This window comes from Lipotes vexillifer, unplaced genomic scaffold (genome assembly GCF_000442215.2).
Source record: "Lipotes vexillifer unplaced genomic scaffold, Lipotes_vexillifer_v1.1 scaffold443, whole genome shotgun sequence".
Classification (NCBI taxonomy): Eukaryota; Metazoa; Chordata; class Mammalia; order Artiodactyla; family Lipotidae; genus Lipotes; species Lipotes vexillifer.
In genome coordinates, this window is record NW_006779163.1 from 1,763,265 (window position 1) to 1,790,609 (window position 27,345).

At 45.3% G+C, this 27,345-nt stretch overlaps 1 protein-coding gene across 3 annotated transcripts in view; it reads right to left on the minus strand.

The window, feature by feature from the left end:
• Positions 1-27,345, minus strand: part of CDH13 (cadherin 13) — a 1,035,770-nt gene that overhangs the window by 1,007,122 nt on the left and 1,303 nt on the right. The gene's annotated exons all lie outside the window — the stretch shown is intronic.

Sequence of the window (27,345 nt, forward strand, 5' to 3'; positions counted from 1 at the left end):
TATATATATATATATATATATATATATATATATGACTGAATCACTTTGCTGTGCACCAGAAACTAATGCAACATTGTAAATTAACTATAATAAAAAACAAAATAAAATAAAAATAAAGTCTATTTAAAAACTGAGAAAAACAAATGAAACCAACTGTAAACCTGTCTCTCTATCCAGCCTCCCATCCAAACGCAACCAGGTGCACCTTTGCTTCTCTCCAGCCGCTGCCATTCACTCTCCACCCTATGCCTTTGGACCACTCGTTTCTCTACTTGGAATCCCCCTCCCCACCCCCACACCCACAGCTTTGTTTGACCATCTCCAACATGGTGCCCACTCCCAGCTCAGATGTCACCTTTGGTTTCCCCACCCCTACTGGGCCAGACGCTTTTGCTCCATACTGCCAAATTAAAATCAGAGCACTTGCTGTTCTGCACATTAACTCTCTGCTTAATTCTCTGTCTCTCCCTGGAGATAAGCCAGGGTCTAAAGGGTGTGTCTAGGCATCCGAGAACCTCATGCAGACCTGGCACATATCAGGTGCCCACTAAATGCTAGCTGGAATTAAAGCACTTGAGTAGTGGGCTATTAACCCTAAGGCATCCTGTTTCCACTGCTTCCTATACAGGTGACCATGCCTGCTCTGGGTCTCAGTTTCCCCACTGCAAAGTGAGGAATAATAATAATAGCAACGCCTATTTCATTGGTTGCTGTGAGGACTTAACGAAATAAAACTGGAGAAGGAATCCAAAAAGACATTTTACATACGTAAAGTTAACATATGTAAACAAGAAAACAGACTGCGGAGGACGTGAGCTTTTTCAGACTCTTCCAAATTGCTTTCGGCTTCCTCTACCGCACACAGTAACAGATGATGTCACTGCTTTGCCCTCCCTCCACCAATGGTTTCCCATCACTCTCAGAATACTATCCAAACTCTCCCCATGGCCCAGTCTGTCTCCTGATCTCATCTCCTTTTCTTGGTCCAGCCACTGAGGTCGCCTCGCTATTTCTGGAACACACCAGGCATGTTCCTACTTCAGGGATTTTACACTTTTCCTTGTGCCTGGCGTATTCTGGCCCCCACAGGCCTAGATGGCTGTCTCCTCCACTACAGGCAGGTCTCAGGTGAAATGTGCCCTCTCCAGCAGAGCCCCCACTAACCCTCCATCCCTATGGAAAAGAGCATCCTGGTTACACTTTAACCCTGACAGTGTCTTGCTTTATGTACAGCACTTATGACTAACAGACTTTCTTTGCTGTTTGCTCCTCCCACTAAAACAAAAGCTCTATAGAGGCAGGGACTTGGTTGTATCCATTGCTGTTTTCTTGGTGCTTAGAACCATACCTGGCACATAGAGGGCATTCAATAAACGTGAATGAATGAGTGAATGAATGTATGAACAGATGAATCCCCTGACACAGTGGGAAAGGGAGGAAAACTGTTTTGGATTTCTTTCTGAATTCCTTCTTCAATTCCGACAGCACACCGAGTACTCCAGAGCCAAGAGAATGAGCACAGGATGGAGAACACCAGCCCCAAGGCTTATTAGCTGCATGGCCATAGGCCTTGGCTACTCCACCTGCACGATCGGCACAGTCTTGAGACCCACCTCAGCGCTGTCAGAGTAAATGAGGTGACAGGAAAGAAAGCACTTAGCGCAAGGCTACATGGCAGTCGTTACGTGTTCCCACAGTTCATATTATAATCTGAGAACCTGTTCTTACCCCTTCTGTGCCCCCTGCCATCCAGCATGCAGGGGATTTGTTCTACATACGAAAAAAGCTTATTTAAATCCTGGTTCCTCTTTTTAACTGTACAGCATTCATATCCTTACCCAGAGCCTGCTCCCCTGGGGTGTCTGGCCCCAAACAAAGGTTGCCAAACATTTTAAATGTTATTAAATTGTCCAGTAAATGGGGATGCCCAAAGCAGAGAGCCAGTCAATCAGCATTCTTCGAGAGCTTCAAAAAGACAGAAGGAAACCATTATTAGGTTTAAGAATATTGCGTTCCTTCTCCCACACAGCCTTTACCTACATCTTCATTTAATCGGCAGCCTTCAGCACTGTTGGAATTGCATTCTGAGAACTAGGAAAAGTTTTCAAACTTTCACGCAAGTTTATATGCTTGGCTCACAACTACTCATGGGAATGATCCTTTCTGCAAGGGATTTGGGGAATGCCCTGTCAGTGATGTTGCAGGGGCTGGGGAACTGACCTTGAATCGAAGAAGAAACTAACACCACTGCATAAACTCAAAGACACCTTCTGAGGCTTAAGGCAGAGAGAATAGGACCTGCTGTCTCCCCACACTCTACAGGTGGCTCCTTGAAGGCAAGAATTGGTCCCTTCCATCTCTGTATCCTCGGAACTTCCCCTACTGCCTGACATATCGTGGGCGTAAATAGATGTCTCTGAAATGGCTAATGAGGATCTTTGTGGTTTTATATAATAAGAGAAATTGGCGCTCAGGCCCAGGTGTTTCTATCCCAGTGGTTCTCACCAGAGCCTGGGCTGGAAGAGAAACCTTCTGAATTTTCCCCATCTCTTCCCTCAACAACCCCCCGACCTTGCAGTGGACTAACAAGTTTCATGTATTGTATGATACCTGCTGGTCTCTGATCTGTCTCCTCCTCTCCTCTCTCAGTGCCTTAAATGGGGCCTTCAGCCTTCTCCTTTGGGACTATTGCAAAAGACACCTAAACATCTCCCATTTGCACGCCCATGAAGGCATAAGCAGGCTGATTGTTAGAGAAGCCAGGCTTGACAGTGTCACTCAGCTGCTTAAAAATCCCTCGTGGCTCCCGCTGCTTGCGGGACATTATGTCCGTGAAACAGTCCAGACTCCTCCCCGGCTGACCTCTCCTGTGTCTACAGCCCCACACCCTGGGCTTCAGCCACAGCGAGCAGCTCACAGACCTCCCAAGCCCCAGCTGCCAGCTCCTCCACTCCGTGCCTTCCTTCTGACTGAGGCCTTTGTGCAAGCACATCCCCCCCCATTTTCTGACTGCCTACTTCCTGTTGATCCTTCTGGGCCCAGTTCAAACATCAATATCACCTGAGTTCCTCAATCCCTCTGCTCTCGTCCCCCAGGTAAAGCCCAGTCCCTCCTCTGTGCTCCCAAAGGGCCTGAAGCTGACAATTCTTTATTTTTTATTTAAATTCTACTGTGGCACTACAGGAAGTGTGCAAAGCCTCAGTATATAGCTCAGTATTTTCCACAAGGTGCCATGCAACTGGGGTCAAAAAATAAACACGATCAGGTTCTCAGAAGCCGCCATCCCGCCTTCTTTACAACCACGTTGGAAAACTGTCTGGTGGTATCTATCAAAGCCAAAATCAAACAGTTTTCCAAGCAGATGAATTCCCAGTCCCTTTCACCCTGTCTTGACAATGCTGACTGTTCTGTCTGTTTCAGCTTTTGAATCATAAGATCCCGCGGTCAGGGACTACAATTTCTGTTACCTCCTTATCGCTGCTCCTGTCACAGAAATGGCACATGATAGGTTCTCTATAAATGTTGACCGAATGAATGAATGAGAGACAAAGGTAAATAACATGCACTCTGTTTGGATAATGGTCTTGAATGTCTTCCAATCGATGCTTTGTACATCTTCCTCATTTGGAACCTACAGTAGTGGCATGATTCTGGGTTCCCATTGAAACTCACAAAAGACCAGATGTCCTCTAGAGATTGTCAGAGAAAAAAAAAAGGCTTTAAAGGTCATCTGTTTTAATCAGAAAAAACAGAATTTTAGGTAAAGCAGGCCAGTTAAATAGGTTTGACAGCCAACCTCAGCAGCAAATGCAGCATCCAGCATCTTCCTAGATTGGTTCATTTTCCAAGATCTGTGATTTTTAAATGAGGAGTAGGATCAAGGGTCAATCTTACCCCCTGGAGCACAAGCTAAGTATGTGCTGTAATCACATCACAGAGCAAGCTTCAAAAGCCCGCAGTGTAGAGACGGCAACCACCTGTCTATCTTCAAACCAGATGAATGGCTTTCTGATGCCATATAATCAGAAAAGTGGATGAATAAAGAGCAGCCGATCCTTATTTAACCAAGCTCTCCTCATCTTGTCACAAATGAAAAGCACATGCACAATCCTAGCCCAGGTGAGAAAGAGAACCTGCTGGAAACTGCCAGAAGCCTATTATTTTCCTGTAACCTTTCAGAGCCTGGAGGTGTCACCAGTGACAGTCAGGAATGAAAAACAAATAATGCTTTTCCAAAGCACAAGACTCCAGGGAAATGGAGAGCCAACTCTACAATGTAATCCCTCCTCCCCAGAACCCGAGCCTTGCTCCGTACAATGGTCTCCCTAGAAAGTGCTGTGACATTAGCATGTTCTGAGAAATTTGCTTTGATGACTGTGACTGGCAAGAAGAAGGCAGCAACAATAGGTTGGCCCAGCAAGTTGTGGCTTTCAAAGTGCAAATTGGAACTTATAGCCTCCAAGAAGATGAAAGGCCCCAAATTCCTTCTGATTGGACAGATCTGGTCCTTCCTAAAGTCTCAGTCATGTCTGATCTTCCTTCCAGGCCAGGATCACATTTCTAGCAGCCTATTCAATTGTCAGTACCGATGACCCATCCTAAATCCTAAGGTCCAAGGCAAGAATCACACTCTCACTGAACCCGCTGGGAAATCACATGGTGGTGTTTCTGCTATCGAAGGCACGAAGGCACGGCCGTGGAGAGGTAGGGATAACAGGGAAAACACGCAGGGCAGAACGGGAAGCTATAAGGCCCAGATCTACTCCCTACAACTACCTGAGTGGTTTTCTTCCAATGGCTTCCCTTCTCTGAGCCTCAGCCTTCTCATCTGTAAAGTGGGAAAGCAACACCCTCCTGATTGAGGATCGAAACAATGCACGATAAACTCTTTTCTCCAGTCTCAACAGAAGGAATTTAATGAATACACGCCACCTCTCTCTCCCAATACAGTTGCAACAATAAAGAGTCAGGAGATCCAGATTCAAATCCTGATTCTGCCAGTTATTTGCTGAAGAAGACAGGTCCCTGAGGCTCAGGTTCCTTAACTGCAAAACATCATCTGCAGCCTCCTGAGTGTTGAGTGGAGATCAAGGAAGAGGTTGTGTGTGAGCAAGCCCCGCAAAAGGTGAAGTCCTTAGCTACAAAATGAGAGGGATCACAGTGACTCCAACATTCAGAGACTTGAATCAGACACCCTGTATGTAAATACTTAGCTGAGTGCCTGACACATAGATGATGCTCCATAAATGTTATTGTTTAACTTAAGTAATTATTAGGGTGTCATTTAATTAAATAATAATTAATTATTATTAATTATGATGGTTGTTCTTAGCCTTACCACCAAAGCAAATTAAAGTTCTGTCCCTGGAGAGACAGGGTCAAGCTAACAGTGTCTCCCTGGAGCCCCACCTGCCAGCAGGGGAATGTGTCTAATGGGGGGGTCTCTCTCCAACTCCCCCCTCCCCACAAAAACCATGCACCGGGTAGAGACCAGCGGCACCAGATAAGGCTCCTTAACACAGAAAGAGAAAAAGCCCATTCCAGCCTGGCAAAACACACCCCTCAATTTCACCTGTTTTTTCTGTTTACTTTTTTAACTTTTCAACTTAAACTGCTTGCTGCCCTGCCCCACTGGGCCTCCAACCAGCCTGAACTGGTTCTCTTACAGACTCTACTACGCAGTGTGCAGATTGATTTTTACACTGTGCAAAATCAATCTTGGGTGTGCAATTTCTCTGGCGGCTCAGCCTCGGAGAGAATGCTTCCTCGGCAGGTTCCATGATCACAAAGGGCAGGAGTGAGCAGGCTGAGCTTGCCGGCAGCCAGCGCTAGAGAGGCAGAGGGATTTAGAAGGAGACTGACCAGAGAAAGGTGTTAAATTGAACCTCTTCATCCCAACAGCAGAACATTTGGGGTCTCAGTTAATCCTGAACCAAAATAGCCAGGGTAGGGGTTACACTCAGAAAGGCTAAGTGGCTGGGTTAATAAGGCTTTTAGGATTCCTCACGCCGAGTCTGCAGTACACAGACTTATCCAAGCATCAATTATAACAGCATAAAACTTTCCGGAATGGAGAAAGGGCGCTGAGTTCATGATGCTTCTGGGGTCTGATGGATCTTCATCCGCCCCCTCCGAATCTTCCTAGTGCTTCATTACTTTGCTCCCTCAGCTATTCTCCAGTGCCTTCAAAACTCCTTCCAACTTTGCTTTAATGAGCAGCCTCGGTTTATTAACTCTTTGGTCAAAAAGAAAAAAAAAAAAAAGAAACCTAATACAGCTCATTTCTCGCAAATTGCATAAGGTTAATTTTCAACTAATAAAGCTACGCATAGGGTGTTACACAAAATCTGTTTTCTCCTGAAGGATGGGAGAGCTGACCACTTGTGTCCCCAACAGTGTGATGTTGGGTTTCCAGGTGTACGTTCTTGGAACACATTCAGTGACTGAGCCTCAGTTTCTTGATCTATAGCTTGGGACTGTTTCCCAAGAAATGGCATTTATTGTGATGATTAAGACACCAAGATCCCTGGACTTCCCTGGCGGTCCAGTGGTTAAGACTCCACGCTTCCACTGCAGGGGGCACGGGTTCAATCCCTGGTCTGGTAACTAAGACCCCACATGCCATACAGCATGGCTGGGGAAAAAAAAAAAAAAAAAGACACCAAGATCCCTGGACTTCCCTGGCGGTCCAGTGGTTAAGACTCCACGCTTCCACTGCAGGGGGCGCGGGTTCAATCCCTGGTCTGGTAACTAAGACCCCACATGCCATACAGCATGGCTGGGGAAAAAAAAAAAAAAAAAAAAAGACACCAAGATCCCTGCCCAGTTTGGATTTATATTGTACCAGGCACTGTGCTAAGCATGTTACGTGATTCAGTTCATCCTGCTAAGAAGCCCATGGGATGGAGTTATCACTATTCTCCCCATTTGACAGATAAGGAAACTAGGACAAAGAGAGTTATGTATGGGACTTGCTCAAGGTCACAGGGCAGTGGGAGCTGAGAGTCAAGCCCAGGCTGCCTGGTGCCCTCAGTCTTAACCAGTAACTGCTTTTCCTTTTTCCGTTTCTCCTTCACTTCCCCTCTCCTTCCCTTTGCTCTCTTACGTCCCTCCTCCTTTCTAATGTTGCATCTACTCCTTAGACATGTGCCTGTTTTTAAGCTTGTATGTGGTCTGACCAGTCACTTCATAGGGTCCCCCACAACTTCCTGGCCCCCCATGCAGCTAAGCCGACTTCCCGTTACTTGACTGCAGTGGCCTTTTCAAAGCAGAGAACCAGTGGCCACTCCTTCTTCCTGCAGAATCTAGCAATTTCCCCCGCCCCTCTTTCTTTCCCTTCTAAGATATCTGCAAGTTCCTCCTTGAAGTTCCCTCTTTCCCGCTTTGACACTATAATACCCTACATTTCTTCCCCCTTACATGGTTACCAATCCATTCATCCATCATCCATCCACCCATCCATCCATCCACCCATCCACCCATCCATCCATCCATCCATCTATCTATCCAGTTCATTTAACAATTATCTGAGCTCAGATTCACCGTAAACTTAGACAAGTCATTTTACTTCTCTGATCTTCTATTACCTCACCTATCAAACAGAAATATTAAGAACATAACTTATAGGATTGTTGTTAGGTTTAACTGAGACACAGCAGATGCAAGGAAACCTGGCTCAGAGAGGTGCTCAACACATATTTATGGTCTCATTGCTAATTTTCTCTCACTCAATCAAACTTAAAGTCTTGAGATCATTTCTGGCATTGTTTTTTCTTTCTTTCTTCCCCATCAGCCCATTCACCACCGAGCCTCTAAAACCAGTCCTTTCTTTTCCACACTCTTTTGACCTTTATTAGCTCACAAGCTGGATTTCTTGCCTTGGGTTTTTCTGGACCCAATCCACACCACCCCCAGATTAATTTTTCTGAAATATTATTTTCCATTATGTGATTCCCTTCTTCAAAACCACCACTGAATCTCCACGACTTATTTTTCTTCAATTTTTTCTTCTTTTACTTTTCAAGTTCATTATATTTTTCATTATAAATGTTATATATACATATCAACGGAGATTTGTAAACTAGAGGAGAAAAATATCACTCAGAAACCCATCACATGAACAAAACTGCAGTTAGCATTTTGAAAAATATCCTTTCAGACTCCAACCCCCCTTTTTCATACATAGAGACTTTTTTTGCTTAAGAATCCTACTCCACACATATTCTCCTATTCAGTATTCATTTCTCGCTTATATGATTTTTTCAGGTCATCATTGTCTTCATAACCTTCCTCTTTAATGCCTATGTAATAGTCCATTGAGTCATTTAACGAGTTTCCATCTGCTAGAAATTTAGCTTATTTGTCAAGCACTTAGGAGAGCCAGGCACATGGCAAACACTCAATAAGTGTTGTCTATTGTTATTATTTCCAATTTGTGCTATCACGTATAATGGAGAGAAGTATTTCTGTACATCTTTTTCCGTATTTAGCTCTGTTTCTTTAACTTCTCAGATGTAGATTACTGGCCCAAAGGGCTTTACTGCTTTTAGGCCTTGTGATACTGACTACTGCAGATGCTGATGGCTTCCCACTGCCAAGCCCATATCCCCTTCTGGCCTTTCGTTAGTGGTCCCAACTTCCACTACAAGAATCTACACCTCTTTATCAAGGGCTTTCTCCGGGACCAGAGTCGATACTCAGCAGTCTGAGAGTGCTCAAAATCAATGGCACCTGGGGCAGTTCCAAAACAATGTCCACCCAAATTTGTGGCATAAAGTCTGGAGCTCCCATGCCCCTCAGGTGGGATAACTCTGAGGTATTCCACACTGGCTCCCAAAGGTCCCCAGGTACCTGCAGTAGCAACTGGCTGAATAAAAGACCCTTTATGTGGCAGCCCTCCCTTCCTTGCTTTGTTTCCCCACTCCGCTAGAGTTTTCCCTGGCTCACCTTCCAAATGAAATTAACTGCACTCACATTCTCCTCTCAGCATCTGCTTTTGTTTTTTGTCTTTTTTTGCAGTACGCGGGCCTCTCACTGTTGTGGCCTCTCCTGTTGCGGAGCATTGGCTCCAGACGCGCAGGCTCAGCGGCCGTGGCTCACGGGCCCAGCGGCTCCGCGGCATGTGGGATCTTCCCGGACCGGGGCACGAACCCGTGTCCCCTGCGTCGGCAGGAGGACTCTCAACCACTGCGCCACCAGGGAAGCCCTGCTTTTTTTTTTTTAATTTACTTATTTTGGGCTGCATTGGGTCTTCGTTGCTACGTGTGGGCTTTTCTCTAGTTGCGGTGAGTGGAGGCTACTCTTCGTTGCGGTGCGCGGGCTTCTCATTGCCATGGCTTCCCTCGTTGTGGAGCACGGGCTCTAGGCGCGCGGGCTTCAGTAGTTGCGGCAAGCGGGCTCAGTAGTTGTGCTCACAGGCTCTAGAGCGCAGGCTCAGTAGTTGTGGCGCACAGGCTTAGCTGCTCCGCGTCGTGTGGGATCCTCCCGGACCAGGGATGGAACCCGTGTCCCCTGAATTGGCAGGGGGATTCTTAACCACTGCACCACCAGGGAAGCCCCAGAATCTGCTTTTGAGGGAACTCAGCCTGAGACTGTGACACTTACAGGCAAATGACTAACAACTATGCTAAATCCTATCCATTCATCTCCTCAAAGAACCAACTTCCATTTTCCAAAGTCTCACTGCTTGTTAGACCAAGATTTTACAGGTTTGTCTTAAATTCCCATCCCAGTCATATCAGGTAGATATCACGGCCCTCATTTCATAGATCTGGCAATTGAGGCACAGAGAGGTTAAGCAACTTGTCCATGGCCACACAGCCCTGCAGTGACAGAGCTGGGATTCAAACTGTAATACCACCTTCCCCCAGGGCCTAAGCTCTTAACCCACATAGTGTACTGCCAGGCACTGCCCTATAATGACAGTAGGATTCTTTGGCTAAAATAACACCGGTACTACTAATAGCTGTCATTCCTGTAGCACTGATCTAATTTCACATATTCACTGTCACCCAGAATAGCCTCCTCACTGCCCTCTGAACATGCTATGAGTATTTCTACCTCAAATTGGGACCAGGCTTCCCTCCAGCTCATAACACCCTCCCCTTCCTTCTCTGGCTAAATTCTATTTCTCCCGCTATGGTCTGGATCACGTACCATTTTCTTCTTACTCTGTCCACGTCCACTACTGACACTCCTGACTCTCCCTCTGACTCGCTTTCCTCATCTGTAGATGGGGACGATAGTAAGACCTACCTAAGAGGGTTGAAAGAAAGCATCTAGCACAGAGCACACTTCATCAAAGGCAGGTAATGGATGGCATCTATGCAACACTGTCACTTTGACCTTCTATAACCTTTCCTCCCACCACTTTCTAGCCCTCAACCAACCTCCATTTCTTTGCCCCACGTTTCACAGACCATTTCTTTACTAGTAAATTAAATGTCATGTGCTTGAGGCATCAGAAAAAAATTATCCAAAGCTTGTAAACTACACCAAAATGATTGATGGCAATCCTTTGAATATCATTCAGGGACAAAAGCCATGGGACGATGTCTAGGAGCACGTCCTTAGCTCATCTCACTGCTTGCTCTTGATTGAGGCCTCTAGACTTAGAGAAGTCGCCAGTTACTTGTCGATTTTGTCCAAGTGGAGATGCAAATAATTTCTGTCTAACATAACAGATAATCCCAACAATTTAGGCATGTTGCACATTAACTAGTTCTTTTTCTAACCGAACAATCTCTTCCTAATATTTCTCTGTTAAATTGCTCATAAATACCCTAGCTTATTTAATACCCTTTGAAACTATCATCAGATCTGACTGGTTTCCTCAGAAACGAATGAATTAATGGTCATATTTACCTGAAAGTCATGGTTTTACCTTTTGAAAAATTATACACGTTTGGGGCTTGCTTCCAGTTATTTTTTCACAGACCCAAGTTTCGATGCTGACTTTCTAGTAATAATGAGATGGGGTAGAGATAAAAATTCCTGTGTGTGCTGGGGGAGTATAAAGCTCTGCATTTAAACCAGGTTTTCTCACCTCACGCTATTGACAGTTGTGTCAGAGTAATTCTTTATGGTAGAAGGCTGTCCTGTGCACTGTAGAATACTGAACAACATCCCTGCCTTCTATCCACTAGATGCCAATAGTATCCTCTCCACCAGCTGTAACAACCAAACATGTCTCCAGACATCACCACGTGTTCTTTGGTGGGCACAACTGCCCCTGGCTGAGAACCACTGGTGTAGACTGAACTTCTCAAGTAAGAATCATGGGCAGGTATCAGAAGCATCAGCAAAGATTCACAAGGGCACACAAAGAATTATTCTGGGTGGGTTTCAAAACCCAATGGCTGTAGACCTAGCTGGCCTCGAGCTCTTCTCATAGACCCACAAGTGTCATTGTCTTTTTATCATTCTTCCCTCACGTCTCGAATCTCCTCAAGATTAGCATCTGCAGCATCTGTGTCTGTCTGGTTCACCTTAGAGAGCCTAGAATTTAGTAGGTGCCAATAGCAACTAGTGTTTAATAGGTGTAATAGATATATTTATGTAATATATTTAAATTTATATGTATTTATGTGGATATATATATATCTATATCATGTACATGTGTGTACATGTGTATATGTATACTTATGTTATATATGCATATATACATTCTGTGTATATGTGCTACGAATGTATATACATCTGTATATACATGTATATATATATTATGTATTGTGTTATATATGTCTGTGTGTAGATATATATACATATATATGTATACATATATATACACATACACACATTATACACATACATATAAAATCAAAGGAGGTGTCTGCCAAATCAAATGAAGGGTAGCAGAATATACGACCCCAAAATATACCAGTTTGGCACACGGATTATTTTGAGCTAAAGGCAACTGAGAAGAAGTGACTGCAAGAAAAGCTTTCTGCCGTCCAGCTATTTGCCTTAAAGCAGGACAAAACTTTACAAAGGAGTCCTTCTTCCCCTCTCTACCTGGAAGGACAGAAGTTAATCGCCGGAGACATCTTTGGATGCTTATCAATGGAGAAGGCAGACTTAAATCTGCATAACCTATCTTACTCTTGTTTACCCTGCTTGTCCTGGTGCCTCCCCGTAACTAGCCTCCCACATACGGTTCTTTCTCTTTAGTTTAAGACAGTATCTGAACTGGAGTTCTAAGCCACCTCTGACAGTTACTCATTTTCCCCTGGGTATCTCTCATGTATACGTGAGTTATATGTGTTAACAAATTGCTGGTTTTTCTTTTGTTAATCTGTCTTTTTCTTAAAGAGCCCCGGCTAAAAACCTAACATGGGTAGAGGTAAGGTTTTGCCTCCCCTACACAGACTGTCTCTCTGTCCTCACCCTACTCTTCTGGTCTGCCTGTGTGGACAGACCCAAAGGCATCCTGCAAACACAGCTCAGGGCCTCACAGAAGTAGATACCCAGGGCCATAATGGGACCAGGCAGAGCTTTTAGCTCCTACTGCTGTGTCTTGGTGATCTTCCTTTTGTAATCTCTGCTTTCTTTGGGGGAGCCACGTTCCTGGCCTGGCTTTGTGTCTCCCTCCTTCACCCAGAAGAACACCAGATAGTTCTCTCCCCACTAGCCCACTGGACCAGCAGCTTTGCAAACCTCAGAGAGCATCGAAATCCCCTGGAGGGCAGGCATGTGAAGACACAGATTGCTAGGTCCAGCCCCAGAAGCTCTGACTCAGTAGGTCCTAGGTAGAGAATTTGCATTTCTGAAAGCTCCCAGGTGTTGCTGACACTGCTGGTCCTATAGGTCAAGCCCCAAGTTCTGAGACCCCAGAGTCCACACAGCTTGTTTTCCCACCCAAGTCCTGTGAATCCCTATCTCATGACGTCCTCTATGTAGGAATACCCTTACCCCTGGGAGTTTGGGGAGAGCGTTGGTAATGCAGCCTTGGGGAGCATCTCTTTGAAACTCAAATGCACGTTAAAGTCTCAAGGATGTTCAGTTATGAAAAACAAAACACAATCTGGTTCACTTCTCTGGGCAGCTTCAGAGTTTCCCAAAATATTAGCACATGCAAACCTACGTTTTCCAGAACCCTTATTAACCACCCATGGAACCAATACCTCTTCGCAATGCACTTTGCAAAACAGTGCACTGGAGAAATGACGAGGGAGGGCTGAATCAGACACTCATGTGGCTTTGTATGATCCCCTGTTGTCACTGGGGGAGGCTTTAAGAATCACAGGGAGCCCAGCAGAATCCCTGTCACCTGGGAGCTGGCCATGTGGGTGACCAGGTCTCAGCCAAAGCCCTTTCAATCCCCAGCTCCTATTCCAGTCCAAGCTGTGGCTTTTCCTCTGGACTGGAGACCCAGGAAGGTATTTACAGTCTCTTAGCTGTGCCTTTATACATCCTCGCTTCCCAGGACTACAAACAGGCATCCTGGGCTGGTCGGGGGCGAGCCCTGCTGCCCTTTCCTGTTTGCACTGTGCATGACTAAGGGCTTTGTCACTCTGAATATTAAACATGAAAGAAAATTACAAACCAGCAACCCAAGGTTAAGGGCAGAGAGGAGTAACATACATGTTTAGGGAGCCTGGGAATCAAAGAAGGTCTTGGATAGGTGGCAGGTGCTGATGGGGGAGTGTGCTTGGGATGGAGAGCAGGTCGTTGATTTAGACTATGATGAGTGCCTTAGACCTTAGACTGCCTTCTCTTTACCAGCGTTGGAAATCTTTAACTGAACCAGCCAAGGGGTGCCACACATTCTTGTTAATTTGGGTAAATCCTTTCAGCAACCGGGTGTCAACTGGAGTACAACAGCATGTCAATTCAGTTCTCTCTGTCTCCCTCTTTCACTCCTTCTCCCACTTTCTCTCCTCTCCCTACCTCTCTCCCTCTCTCCCGCTTTTCCCTTTTTTCCCCTCCCTCTCTCTTCCTGAGCCAAATATGCTTATTACTTTTTAAAGTCAGCCACTCTAACACACCACCGTCTCCTATAGTTTCTGGGTCTTACTGACAGGACCCTACACCAGAGACAAGTGGGCCAGATGGGCATACTAACCAATGAGACAAAGATGGATCTTAATCCACTTTGGAAATCAGCAAAACAAAAGCAAGGAACCATTGCTTTATTTCTAATGGGCTAAAGCTACCTGCAACCCTGAATCACTATTGCTTTCAATTAGTGAAACGTGTGAAAACCAGTGTAGCAGTCAAAGGATGATTTGGGCCCAGAACCCCCTGGGTCGCTTGCCAGCCCCAAGTTTCTCAGTATCCTTCTGCCTCCGTTTTCTGATCTCTGAAATGGGGCAGACAATAGGGCTCTTTTAAGGAATAGTCAAGTTAGCATAAGTAAAATAAGCAGGATGCCATTAGCAAGTGGTGAGTGCCTGTAGGGTAGGTTGTGTGTGCTCAGGGGCGGCACTTGCAAGAACCCAGAGGTTGGACTGCCTGAGGTCTGCTCGTTTTCCCGCTTAACGACAGCTTTATTGAGACATAATACACATACTATAAAGTTTACCCTGTTAAAATATGCAATTCTGCAGTCTTTAGTACACTCACAGAGTTGTGCAACCATCACCACTATCTAGTTCCAGAACATTTCCATCACCCCCAAAAGAAACCCCATACCCATTAACAGTCACTTCCCCCAGCCAGCCCTAGGCAACCACTAATCTACTTCTAATCTATATGGATCTACCTATTCTGGGCAGTTCTTTCTATTTCATGGAGTCATACAACATGTGGCCTTTTGTGTCTGGGACTGCCCAAGTTTGAATCTCAGCCCCAGAGCTAAAAAACTGCATGACCTTTATCAAGTTCTCCTGGAATTTCTCCATCTGTAAAATGGAATTAAAATCATACTAGATACACCACAGAGTCATTAGGAGGATTGAATATACTAATTAATACAACTAAAGTACTCACACAGGGCCCAGCTTATAGTAAAGCACTACTGAGATGTCAGCCTCCATTACGGCCACTACTACTAGTATTGCTAGTCTGCTGTTCCTCTGCCCCAAAGCATGCGACTGGTGGTGGGAACCCAAAGATGAATAGAGCACAAAGAACACAGCTCTTGCCCTCCCTCATGCACAGCCTGGTGGGAATTACATGATTAGGAAACCAGTTTAAATGAACACAAAGTCTTATCATATACACATTTAACTAATGGAAATCTAGCTCTTCCACCAAAAAGAGAAGGAAAAAGAACAATTTAAATACTGCAATTAAATGCTATAAAATTATATCTTGCATATATTCTTTATTATGCACTGTACATCACTGCATGCATTATACATTGTTACATACTGATTACAGTACAAGGTTGCATACACAGAACCAAACACACTGCAATTTAATGGGCAACTTAGAGATCTCAAGGTTAATGACGACTCTATGTTTGCCTGAAACCTTGACTTTATAATCTAACCCTTGAGTAAAACGTGACTCTATTATGTGTCGACAACAATAATTCACAATGATTCCAGATAAATGAAATCAGCCAACAAGTAGTTGGTGGAGTTGGGTGTTAGGCTGAAGTAGGTTCCAGCTGGTCAACGCCCGTTTGCAAAGCACCGCTTCTGCCCTCCACAAGTTCAGTCTCATTTTGAAAATGAACCACATAAACATACTCATAAGAGGTTGGTGAGTGGCAGAACTGGGTTTAGGAAATAGATGGAAATAATCTCTCACCCTACCAGCGGACACGACAGGAAGATATGAGAAGGGCTGTGCTTTTCCCTGCCCCCATCCATCCCTTTGCCTGCTTTGTCATTCTCCAGAGCACACAGCACCACCTGATAGACATCAAGTATCTACCCATTCATTCTTTATTGTCTCTCCCACAACCGGTATGGAAGCTCACTGTGGAAGGGACTTTGTGTACAGTGTTCACTTCTGTATTCCCAGTGCCAAGAAGAGAGTGAGCACTTAGAAGGCTGTCAGTAAGATGTGTTGGTGAACGAATGAATGAGGGTAATTATTTAGACAACCTCCACTTTTCTTCCATCTTCTGTTCCCAAAACACCCATAGTCTGTTCCTCCAATCTCAACTCGTTTATTCCTAAATTGTTCAAAAGTAGAGGGAAAGTATTCCTCAAAAATGAGGCCCTAAGGTAGCATTCCAGGGCTTTGGCATACTGGTACCATCTAGTGGGAAAGAGCATATTTGCAGGTGGGTGCTAAACTGAATTTGGAGGGTTTATAAAAACAACCACCACAACTGTTTCCTTTATCATTAACTCTACTGAGGAAGTTTCCAGTGACACATAATGGTGGCAACTGGAACCCCTTATATACTCATGTTCTACTCAGGGCGTACACTGCCCAACCAAGCACCTGTCATGCCTCTTCATTTTTCTGCTCAGAACTTTTCTAAAACCATGGTTGCCCCCAGGGTCACAAAGGCTCAGCAGGGAATCACAGAGGAAATAATGGCACCAGAGGCCACCCTTGACCAATGGAAGGTGGGCATAGGTAGATGTATACTCCAGCCTCCTATCCTGCAGAGGGACGATTCTGAAGCAAGTTTTACACAGTTCTTCCAAGGGCCCCCAGCAGCAGTGAGCCTCCGTTGCCCATGACAATAACCAGCTCAAGGATACACTTTTTATTGGCTTTCCTTCTTTCTTGTTTTACAGTCTTCATGTCTGTGAACTGGAATCATCTCTCACATCGGCTCCCTGCGTACAAGCCTGTGCCTCCATCACCGTTTGGGAGAACTCAATCCAAGATACAGGGTTTAGCACCAATATATCTTTGGGTGGTGAGAAAGCCTTAAGAATTGTAGTCCAGATAATTAACATAAAAGCTAAATTATTATATCTTTTAGAGCTAGCCTAAGAATTACATTCCATAGTCGACTACCAGCATATTTACCTGGATCTAAGTTAAGGTAGAATCCCAGTGATATGTGGTCCTAAAGAAATACCACATGGCTTCCCTGGTGGCGCAGTGGTTGAGAGTCCGCCTGCTGATGCGGGGCACACGGGTTCGTGCCCCGGTCCGGGAGGATCCCACATGCCGCGGAGCGGCTGGGCCCGTGAGCCACGGCCGCTAAGCCTGCGTGTCCGGAGCCTGTGCTCCGCAACGGGAGAGGCCACAACAGTGAGAGGCCCCCGTACCGCCAAAAAAAGGAGGGAGACGCAATAGGGAAGAGATATGGGAACATATGTATATGTATAACTGATTCACTTTGTTATAAAGCAGAAACTAACACACCATTGTAAAGCAATTATACCCCAATAAAGATGTTAAAAAAAAAAAAAAAAAAAAAAAAAAAGAAGTACCACAGTTCTCATGAAGGCAAGAGAACAAAGAAAAGGTTCTGGTCTCTATCCCTGGCCTCTGCCCTATTCCAATTTGACCAACTAGTGAGGTGGCTAAAGGTTTAGATGAGGGATCAGAAAACTACAGCCTGAGGGCCAAATCCAGCTCTGCCTGTTTTTATAAATAAAGTTTTACTGGAACACAGCCCTGCCCATTTGTTTACATATTGTCTGTTGTTACTTTTATGCTACATTGATAGCATTGAGTAGTTGCAAGAGAGACCATATGTTTACTCGATAGCCCTTTACAGAAAAAGATTACTTACCTGTGGTTTAAGTCATTGGTTGCCATAGTTTTGGATTCCCAAAAGCAAAATTTTAAGACAAACAAAAAATAGAGAATGGACAAAGGTTTGCCAATAACACTTTAACACTAAGGACAAAACTGCCCTCTACATATTAACCAACTTCATTTCACAAGTTATAGGACATTTTAACCCTAAAAAGTAGAACGGTCATTGCATCAGAACAATGAACATTCCATCCCCAAAGAGAGTAGTGGATAAGCTCAGAACAACTGCCTATCCCATTTAAAATTTTTTTCAGAGCACTGTCATTTTCCAAAATTATCATATTTACTTATTTGTATTGTTTACTCTCTGTCTCCCTTATGAGAACGTAGACTCTCAGCAGCAGGCAGGAAACTGCCAGAGAATTTACCTGCATGTTGGAAGCTGCAGAGGAGCCACACCCAAGCTGGGTCCTGGCCTCTGCGTGGCTGTTCTCACTGGGATGACTGTTCTTGCTGGGGGAAGCATGTGGTGTGGGTAGTTTGTTTGTCCCTGGTCAAACACAAGGACTCAGCGATAAAGAATACAAAATAACCCTGAGCTAAGCCAGTTCTGAAGGTTGTAACCAGTAACCCAGAGAGGAGGTCTAGGTCCCACGCCTTCTTTTAGAGACCAGGAGTTCAAATATGAGGTCATTGCAGGCAGCTATTTTGACTCCAAGAGAGCCAGAGAACAAAAGAGTCAAGGAAGAGAATTCTTACATCATTTGAGGGGACAAGGGAGCAATTTTTTATATACCAGGGAAATATGGAGGAAAACTCACATGCCCAGAAATCAGAAATGCATGGGTTCAAACCCTGATCCCAGTTCTTAGTGGCTGTGTAGCCTTAGGCAGATGACTCATCCACTCTGAACTTCTTTTCATCATAGATAAAAATGGAGACAAGAATAGTTGTCCCTCATATATACACTACCAAACGTAAAACAGATAGCTAGTGGGAAGCAGCTGCATAGCACAGGGAGATCAGCTCAGTGCTTTGTGACCACCTAGAGGGGTGGGATAGGGAGGGTGGGAGGGAGGGAGACGCAATAGGGAAGAGATATGGGAACATATGTATATGTATAACTGATTCACTTTGTTATAAAGCAGAAACTAACACACCATTGTAAAGCAATTATACTCCAATAAAGATGTTAAAAAAAAAAAAAAGAATAGTTGTCCCTAAGGGTTGCAATGAGAACTTGAGATAATATATGCAACTGGCACTTAGCAGTAAATTATACAATAAGTTTACTACAGTAATTTTGATTCATTTTAAATAATAATAATAATCATAAGTGCTCATGGTGTTGGCAAGCATACCCACGTACATACTGCCCTGATAAAGTCTCCTGGGAACAGCTGCTGGGAAGATACATCTAGAAGATACGATCCCACCAGATCAAAATATTTTATGAAGCATAAAATCTCCAGGAGAATGATCACTGGGGAGCTACCAATATGAGAATTGGCAAATCCTTCTCAGGGGAGCAAACTTTATTTTTTTAATGTCCGTACAATTTTAAGGACACAAGTATTTTTCCCTTCTAAGTTAGTCAGATGCTCAAGTCCAGGGCCCCATGGTACCTTCAAGCCATAAACTGCTTTGCAGCATGGAGTATAAAAGTTAATGTAACCAGTATTCTTTAAGCTCCTAGCATTGGCAATCATGTGATGAAGCCATAAGCATACTTTCTTGTTCCTTATTGGCTGCCCTCAGTAGACCACAAGACCATGAGAACAGTTTCCAAGTCCATGTCCATCTTGTTTACCTATGAACTCCCCAAATGCTTCAGTAAATACTTAGCAAGTGGACAACTGTACATCCCTCACCTTCTGAGGATAACGTACCTGTGCTGCTTTTTTTTTTTTTTTTTTTTTTTTTTTTTTTTTTTTAGAGAGAAATCAGTTGTTAAACATTTAGCAGCATACCACGGCCTGGCACCCAGCTGAAGAAGATTACTATACCTAGAAACATAAACATCACCCAGGCTATATCTAGGATGCTCAAATGAAGGTTTGTTAGCACTTGCAAAGTGATTGCTGAAAATAGTAGATCATTATTTGCTTCATGTAAGAAATATTTCTAGTGCTGCTGATTGAATGTTCAAGAAACCATTAAAGGGCTTAGCAATGTTTCTCTCAAATATCTTTTGCATGAAAAGCCTCAGATTGGTTAATTATAAAGGCTACACATCAGTCACTCTAGTCAAGAGTACTGCCAGGCCCCACGGTGTCCATCCCAGATGCAAGCATGGATTGGTCTACAGACATTAGCATAACTGGGGCCCTGGATGCCTCTCGTGAGGAGCATTGCTGCAGCCTGGCTAACACCCCCGTGGGAATAGCCCTCAGGCCCTGTTTATGATGTCAAACACCTGGTTCCTTGTTTGGGCAAGTGGCTTCAGCTTTCTGCCAATTGGAAGAGCCAGAACTCAAGCTTGCATCTTAACACCTCCCTAGCCCTGGTCCTGCCATCTCAAACCCAGCCCTGCCAAATTCTCCCCTAAATGTCTCTTGGATGTTCTGAGTAGGGTGTGTCTATTTCTCTCATCTGCACTGTCACTCCCTAGTCTAGAGCAACAAGAGTCCCTGCTCTTCCTATGATCTCAAGCCTAGACTGGCTTCTCCCTTCCATTCATATCCAGCTCCATCCACTAACTACACTGCAGCCAAATTACCTTTTCAAAATAGAAATCTGGCCTTGTCACAGTATACCCTCCCCGTGTTGCTTTCAATAACTGCCCATTGCTCCAGGACAAACACCAAAATCCTTGAGATGGCTGACAAGGTGCCAGCGGCTCTGGCAGCCCCGGCTGTTCCTCACACCACTCTCTGGGTTGTGTGCTGTTTCCTCCTGCACAGGCTTCCCCCAGGCCAGGCCTTCTGCCTGGAATGCTCCCCCCACCACCACACCCTAGTGGTCCTTTGTCCATAAGCCTCACTGCTCCTCCAGACTGTGGCCCAAGCAGCAGGCTATCAGGGAAGCCTCCCAGACACTTCATCTGGATCTGATGCCTTTCTTATGTTCATTCATTCATTCATCCATCCATTCATTCATTCATTCATGTTTACTGAGGGCCTACTACATGCCAGGCTCTGTTCTAGACCCTGGACTACAAAACTGATTCAATCAGACAACAACACGTGCTGTAACGGAGCTATATTTTAGTAGAGGAGAAAGAAAAGGCACAGACAAGCAAAACATATAGAATGACATGATCTCACACAACTGTATTTCCTTCCATCTAGCAGTTGTCTCTGTTTTGAATTATTTATTAATTGACATTGATCTCCCCTGCCAGGGGATCTCTTGGGGTCTGAGCCCCAAGAAAACAGAGACTGAATCAGCCTTACTAGCAGCTGTACCTTGAGCACACAGTAGGTCCCACATGGATATAATAGGTATTTATTGAATCCATTTGGTCCCAGGTCAATTTCCCTGAAGTCAAGTTGCTTGAGTGCTTGGGGCATAGAAGGGACAATTCCTAATACAAACCCCTAATGTCTCTCTGCACTTTGACAAGGCTCTCTGCAGTCTCTCTGGCTGTAATTTTGAGCCAGAGCAGGAGTCAGCAAATTTTTCTGTAAAGGCCCAAATAGTAAATATTTTAGTCTTTGTGGGCCATATGGTGTCAACTCTGTTGTTATAGCACAAGCACAGCCATAGACAATTATATAAATGAATAGGCATGGCTATGTTCAAATAAAACTATTTATAAAAACAGGCTGCAGGCAGGAATTGGCCTACAGGCCATAGTTTGCAACCCCTGAGTTAGATGATCCCAGATGCCCCGCAGCTTACAGCAGTTGAAGGCGGAGCCTGTGTGGCCTGACTCAGCCATGGGTTCTGCTGGCAGGGCCCAGCAACTCTCCGCAGACCCTACATTGTTTGACAGGGAGATTATCCCAGTAGCTTGAGCTTCAGGCATTTGCAGTCACCATCTCCTGCAGCTCATGAAAAAGCAGTTCCCTGCCACCCTGGAGGAAAGAGACTTGGCCTAGAGGCCGCACAAGGCAGGAATGAGGCTGCCATGTTCCTTGCAGGGTCCCCAGGCTCCTCCAGAGGCTGAGCTCACTTCCTGGTCCTGCCCAGGCATGTGGCAGGGATGCTCTCAGCTGAGCAGCTGCTGCCCTCCACCCCAGCCCAGCCTGCGCTCAGCTGGGAGACACAGGGGCTTTGTGCTTCTGTAGCAGATTGGGTGACACTCACTGGGGCCTTTGAAATGAGACATGACATGTTAAAACGTGCCTATTGCTAAGGCTAATTTTCAGGAATTTGACTTCTGCTGGCAACCGACAGAAGAAAAACAATCACTTTTTTTGTGATTGTATGTAGTTATATTAACGCTGATCTTTGGGGTCTGTAGTAGCTACTGAAAACAATAGTTATCTGAGGCTTACCTGCTGGTACGGGATGAGTGGACAGATTACTCTAGTATTTATGGAGCCAGAGGACATTAATTGTAGCGTTAGCACTGCGTGTAGACTGTGGTGGGGTGTTAGCACTGCGTGTAGACTGTGGTGGGTGTTAACTGCTAAAAACAGTTACAAAAACATCACACAAACTGCAGTTGGCACTAGAGGTGACAATGTCCTGTGTATAAAAGCACTCTAGACAACAAAGCTACAAAGCTGACATTACCCTGAAGTTATAAATGCTCTGAGTGTTAGCTCGGTTCTCCCAGAGTCCCCTGCAGGACTAAGGACAGTAAGGTGTTGTGACGTTTTGATGATACACATACTGTGGGTGAGCGACACTGTTGGAAAGACAATGCCCAGGGTGTCACTGTACTCCAAGGGCAGGGATGCCCTTGCTGTAATACTTCGTACAGTGCACTGGGGCCTACATATTATCCAGTGGTCCCAGAGCCCCTTGGCTGCTGACGCATAACAATGTTTAAGGTGTACCAACACTCTGGTACCAGCACTCAGACTGACTCAAAACTGCAGTGTGTCACTTCTCTGGGTATAGCTATTCCACATGAAACAATGACCTGGGTGTTGTGTTGCTCTGGGTAGCCCTAGTCACCTAATGGCAGTGATGGTAATAATGTTCTCAGGGAGGAGGTGCAGTCCCCTTGGTCATGTTCTTCCGAAGTTCACATCCATGTAGTTCAATCAGAGCAATCAAAAAGGGGCTAGTCCCTTCCTTTTCAAATAGCCTATCACTGAAAAACTGACTACATAAATTTGATCAAGGCTCAAAATTTGCAAAATCAGAAGTTCCCAATGGAAATGCCTACAAGGGCAAGTAGGTAAAATAAATGAGTACAATGGGCTGGGTGGACAGTAGGGAGTGGAGGGGATTGTGGCTAACTACAGAGGCATGTCCTAAAGGGGGCAGTAGTGACTCAGCTCCAGGGAAGAGTGGCCTTGTAGGAATGTGGCTCTAGGGCTGCCTGACCTTCTGACATTTTAAGAAATGCAAGAAACCTGTTTTGTTTTGTTTTTTAATGTACAATATCCTACTTTTCAAAACATTTGGGCCAAACAAGAGACACCCATGAGCTACATTTGGCCTGTGGCTTCTACTCTGCAACTTCTCCCTGGAATCTAGAGCTGCAGAATTGGGATGAATGGGCCTCAGCACCACCAAGTAGATATCTCGAGGGTCAACCTGCTATGCCAAAGGGTGACCCATTCATCTCCACGAGCCTTGGCTCAGACTGCATTTCAAGTTTGAAATGTCGTTTCTTCTCCTCCCTAGCCTACCCTTAGAAGCTTCCCTCAGGAGAGAAAGAAACCACTTTCCACCCTAGAGCTCTAGAATAAAGCCACTACTTCATATCTGGTGAAGGCGCAGGGGGTCCTACAGCCCAGCCAGTCATCACCTATACAGTCTGCTCAGAGGGAGCCAGGCCTGGGGTCCCCAGGTGGCTGCAGAGGAGATAAGCTGCGGGGAATTGTACTGGCAGCATCCTTCAGGAGGGTCAGATTCTCCCAGGCGTGTGGGTACCTTGCCCACAGCTAAGTGGAAACGATGCCAAAACCAGTGGTCACTCAATTGATTCTGTCCAACGGATTATTGTAATTGGACGACAGACTGATATTTCCCTCTCCTTTTCAACTGGTGTTGCAGGGTGACTGCATCTGGCTAATGATTCGCTTTTCTGGGTAGTGAACTAATGGGGAGGATTATCTCCTTTCACAGGCAGAACTGTGCCTGCTGTTTGGCTGCCTGAAGGGTAAAACCAGGTCCAACCGAAGTCAAATGCCAGGAAAGAACTTCCTGACATCATACTGCATTGTCTACCTTTCAAATGTTCCCTGCTCTAATACTCAGAGGGGATACATAGTTGAAGAACAAAATAGAACAGAAGCAACTACAATAGGGAAAAAAAGGAGGAAAGATACTCAGTGCAAAATGACAGGACTTCTCTTCAGGGGAGCGCGTAGAAAATAACTGAAAATAAGGAGAATGGAGCTTCTACACTGAAGTTCTTTAACATATGAGCTGTAGATTTAGAATTCTGTAATGCTGTGCATGGAGCCCTCTTCTGGAGAAACTTTTCAACAGGTATTAAAACAAGATCAAAACACACAGAGATGAACAAACACACATAAACACACACACACACACACACACACACACACACACACACACACACACACGAGATATGTAATACTGTTGGCTACTGTCATTCAGATGTGAATTGAATCCATAGTCTGGCCTTTTCCTTAGCTTCCTTCCACCAGATAGAAATTAACTGGACTCCCCAAGCAACCACCTTTTTGGAAGGAGGTAAAGAAAGAAAGAAAGATATTTTCAAGAACCCACAGCTGACTTTTACCTCAGCAGTGAACTTCAGACTGAGACTCAACATAAACATCCAAATGCTGGTACGTTTAGGTAACGCAGTTATTGCGTACACTGGTTTGTTGGGCAATGGCACTGTAACACATAGAGGATGTTTCTAGAAAAAAAATAGATTTTATTTAATGGAAAGCCTAAGGGCTAAAGACAGAAAAGAAGGGACGGAGGCAGAGCAGGAGATATTAGCTAAGATGACTGTTGGGACTTTCAGTGTAGACTGTGGTATTACATAAATTCCAGATCACATATTCAGCCTTACAGTTTATTCAATCTCCTTGGGGACTTGCTAAAAAAGTTGTTCAGACATATGAACGCTACCACTTTGCAATTCCTTTCACCACTTATATCTGTTTCCCCAGCGCTTTTGAAATCTTATAGGCTGTCACATATTGAACCCATCTCAGAGCAAGAGATGCCCTCTGCGATTCTCACAGTCTTTCCTCCCCATCAAAAGGGTTCTGCAAATAAACACTGCCCTTAAAATACAATATATGAAGTTGCAGGGGCACTAGAAGACACTGATTCTCATTTAAAATCCTGAAAATCAAGATTCTGACTCCAATAAAAACCTCCCCATTTTAAATCAACATCTCAGAATTCCGTGGAAACATTTTTAGTCACTCCCAAGTGACTGCTCTCCAAACCTGAACCACTCCCTAAAATCCTAATTCTTAGGGGATTACTCATTCGTTGTTAGAACTTTTGCCTAGATGTGATACCCTAATTGGGTTGGGGGTGGGGGAATCATATTTACAGTGGAATTTCTAGCTCATGTCCTCTCTTGATTTGTTTCACATTCATTATTTATCATAGCCAAATTCCAGAGGCCACTTCTGGCAAGGCCTTACCCAAAATGCCCCAGGGGAGAAGAGAGGTGACTGCTCAGCTTTGCCAGCTTCCAGCCATTGTTGCTTAGAATTCCTCTTCCCCCTTCCAAAATGCCTGAAACAGCAACCTAGCCAATAAACTTACAGAGATTGACGGCTTCCAAAGCCAGACCCAGAGTATTACAACTGTGGTAGAAAAACACACACATACTTGCCTGAACACCACTAAGGCCCAGTGACTAATTTGCTTTTATTACATTGTTTTTCCCCTTTCCTCTGTTTTCTCTCTGCCTCAGGAAAGTTTTGTTTTTGCTTGTTGACTCAAAGGCTCCAAGACTCTCCCCTGCTTTTGCTATGGCACACAGAGCTCTGCACTTGAACCTCTTGCCAGTTAACTGATTTGCACCAAAATGATTTCCCTGCAAGGTGCTATTGCTAGCAGGATATCAATTGCTGTCCTAATGTGGACATTTGCTCTGATTATGAATTACAATCTAAGAGAGAAATAAGCCTCTTAGGGCGGGCAATTAAATTCTTCGTAAAACCTCTGCTCCCCCATCCCAAAGAAACTGAGAGAGCTGACAGCCTTCAGAAGCCACCTGTGTCAGTCAGGCCCCGGGAGAGGAGACACACCAATTGCTTTGCAAAAGGCATTATGTAAGCCCCTAGTGCATAGGAATTGCTGGGTGCTGTCATGTGGTCTGATTTGCTCGAAGGAAGACAAAACTTCGGCCAAACCCTGGAATCCACACTGAGGTCAAAACATGCCCATGGAGAAAAGGACTGTAAAGTCCTGGGTAAGGCAGTGGTAAGTGCTCCCAGACACCTCAAGCTCCCAGAGTGCTAGGCCTTGTGCTAAATGCATTACCTAGGACATGCTGTTGAATGCAATCCAATCTGCCTAGCAGTCCTAGGAAGGTGATAAAATTACTTCACCACAGAGAATCTGGAAGCTCAGAGAGGTTAAGCAAGTTGCCCAGGTGGTACCACTAGCATATGGCAGAGAGGATCTGTCTGAATCAGAGGCATGCTCTGAACCACCCTGCTAAATTGGGATCTATGTATCTATATATATAGATATATAGATATATATACACACACACACACACACACACACACACTACCTCAGGGATAGAGTTCACAAAGTCTAGAAAACTGGCTCACAGACAGGCATAGGATTTGTGGCAGAACTTAAAGCTACAGGGACCCCGAGAGAATCAGCCCAAAACCCTAGTAGAAGAAGAGTATGACTGGGCAGTGATGAATGGGGGCTGTGTATCCAGGGAAGAAAGAAGGCATGAGTTGGGAGGGGGCTCAGCAGCCAGGCACCCTACTCTGCCCCCAAGCACTATCATCCACCCTCACACCCAACTTTGAGTCATTACCATGGTTACTGCTTCCTGGGACACTGACCCATTTCCAAAGTCTAACCCCAACATTGATGCATCAGTGGTCTCCCCTTAGAAGGCTGCATTGCATCTCTGCATCCCAGCCAGCCCCTGCCTGGGACTCCAGCTGCCTCACCCTCCCTCTCACCCCACTCACACACTCACACATGTGCCTCTTCCCCTGGCATCCAGGAGTCCTGGCCAGGAACTCAACACCCATTTCCAGCACCCCAAGGCACTCCCTGTCTCCTTCCCTCCTCTCCGCCTGGCCCTGCCTTGATCTCATCCACCCACTTGTAGCCTGCTAGCTCATGCCAAGTCCCATAGGCTGACGGGAAGGCCAGGGGGGACTGGGTAACAGGGCTCTCGTTAAACAGGCCCCGGAGCAGGGCTGAGCCTGCCGCCAGCCCGCACCTCCAGTCTGGCCTCCTGAGAGTACTGCTTTCCTGCCCACAAACTTCCTGAGATCTCCGAGATGCAGAGATGGTTGCTTAAGGACCACGTCTCCATCGCCCCCTCTCCCGGGTCGCCGGCCCTTCCCTCTCGCCTCAGCGCTCTGAGGGTTAACAGGCAGCTGCAGCCTGGTGGGCAAGGCTTGAACTTTTCTCCGCGCTCTGCGTCCGCCCAGGAACACAGCAGAAGAGGCATTATGGGCTCAGGGCCGGAGCTCCAGTGGGCCAGACAAAGGGGGCGCGGGGGCGGGGGCCGGGGGC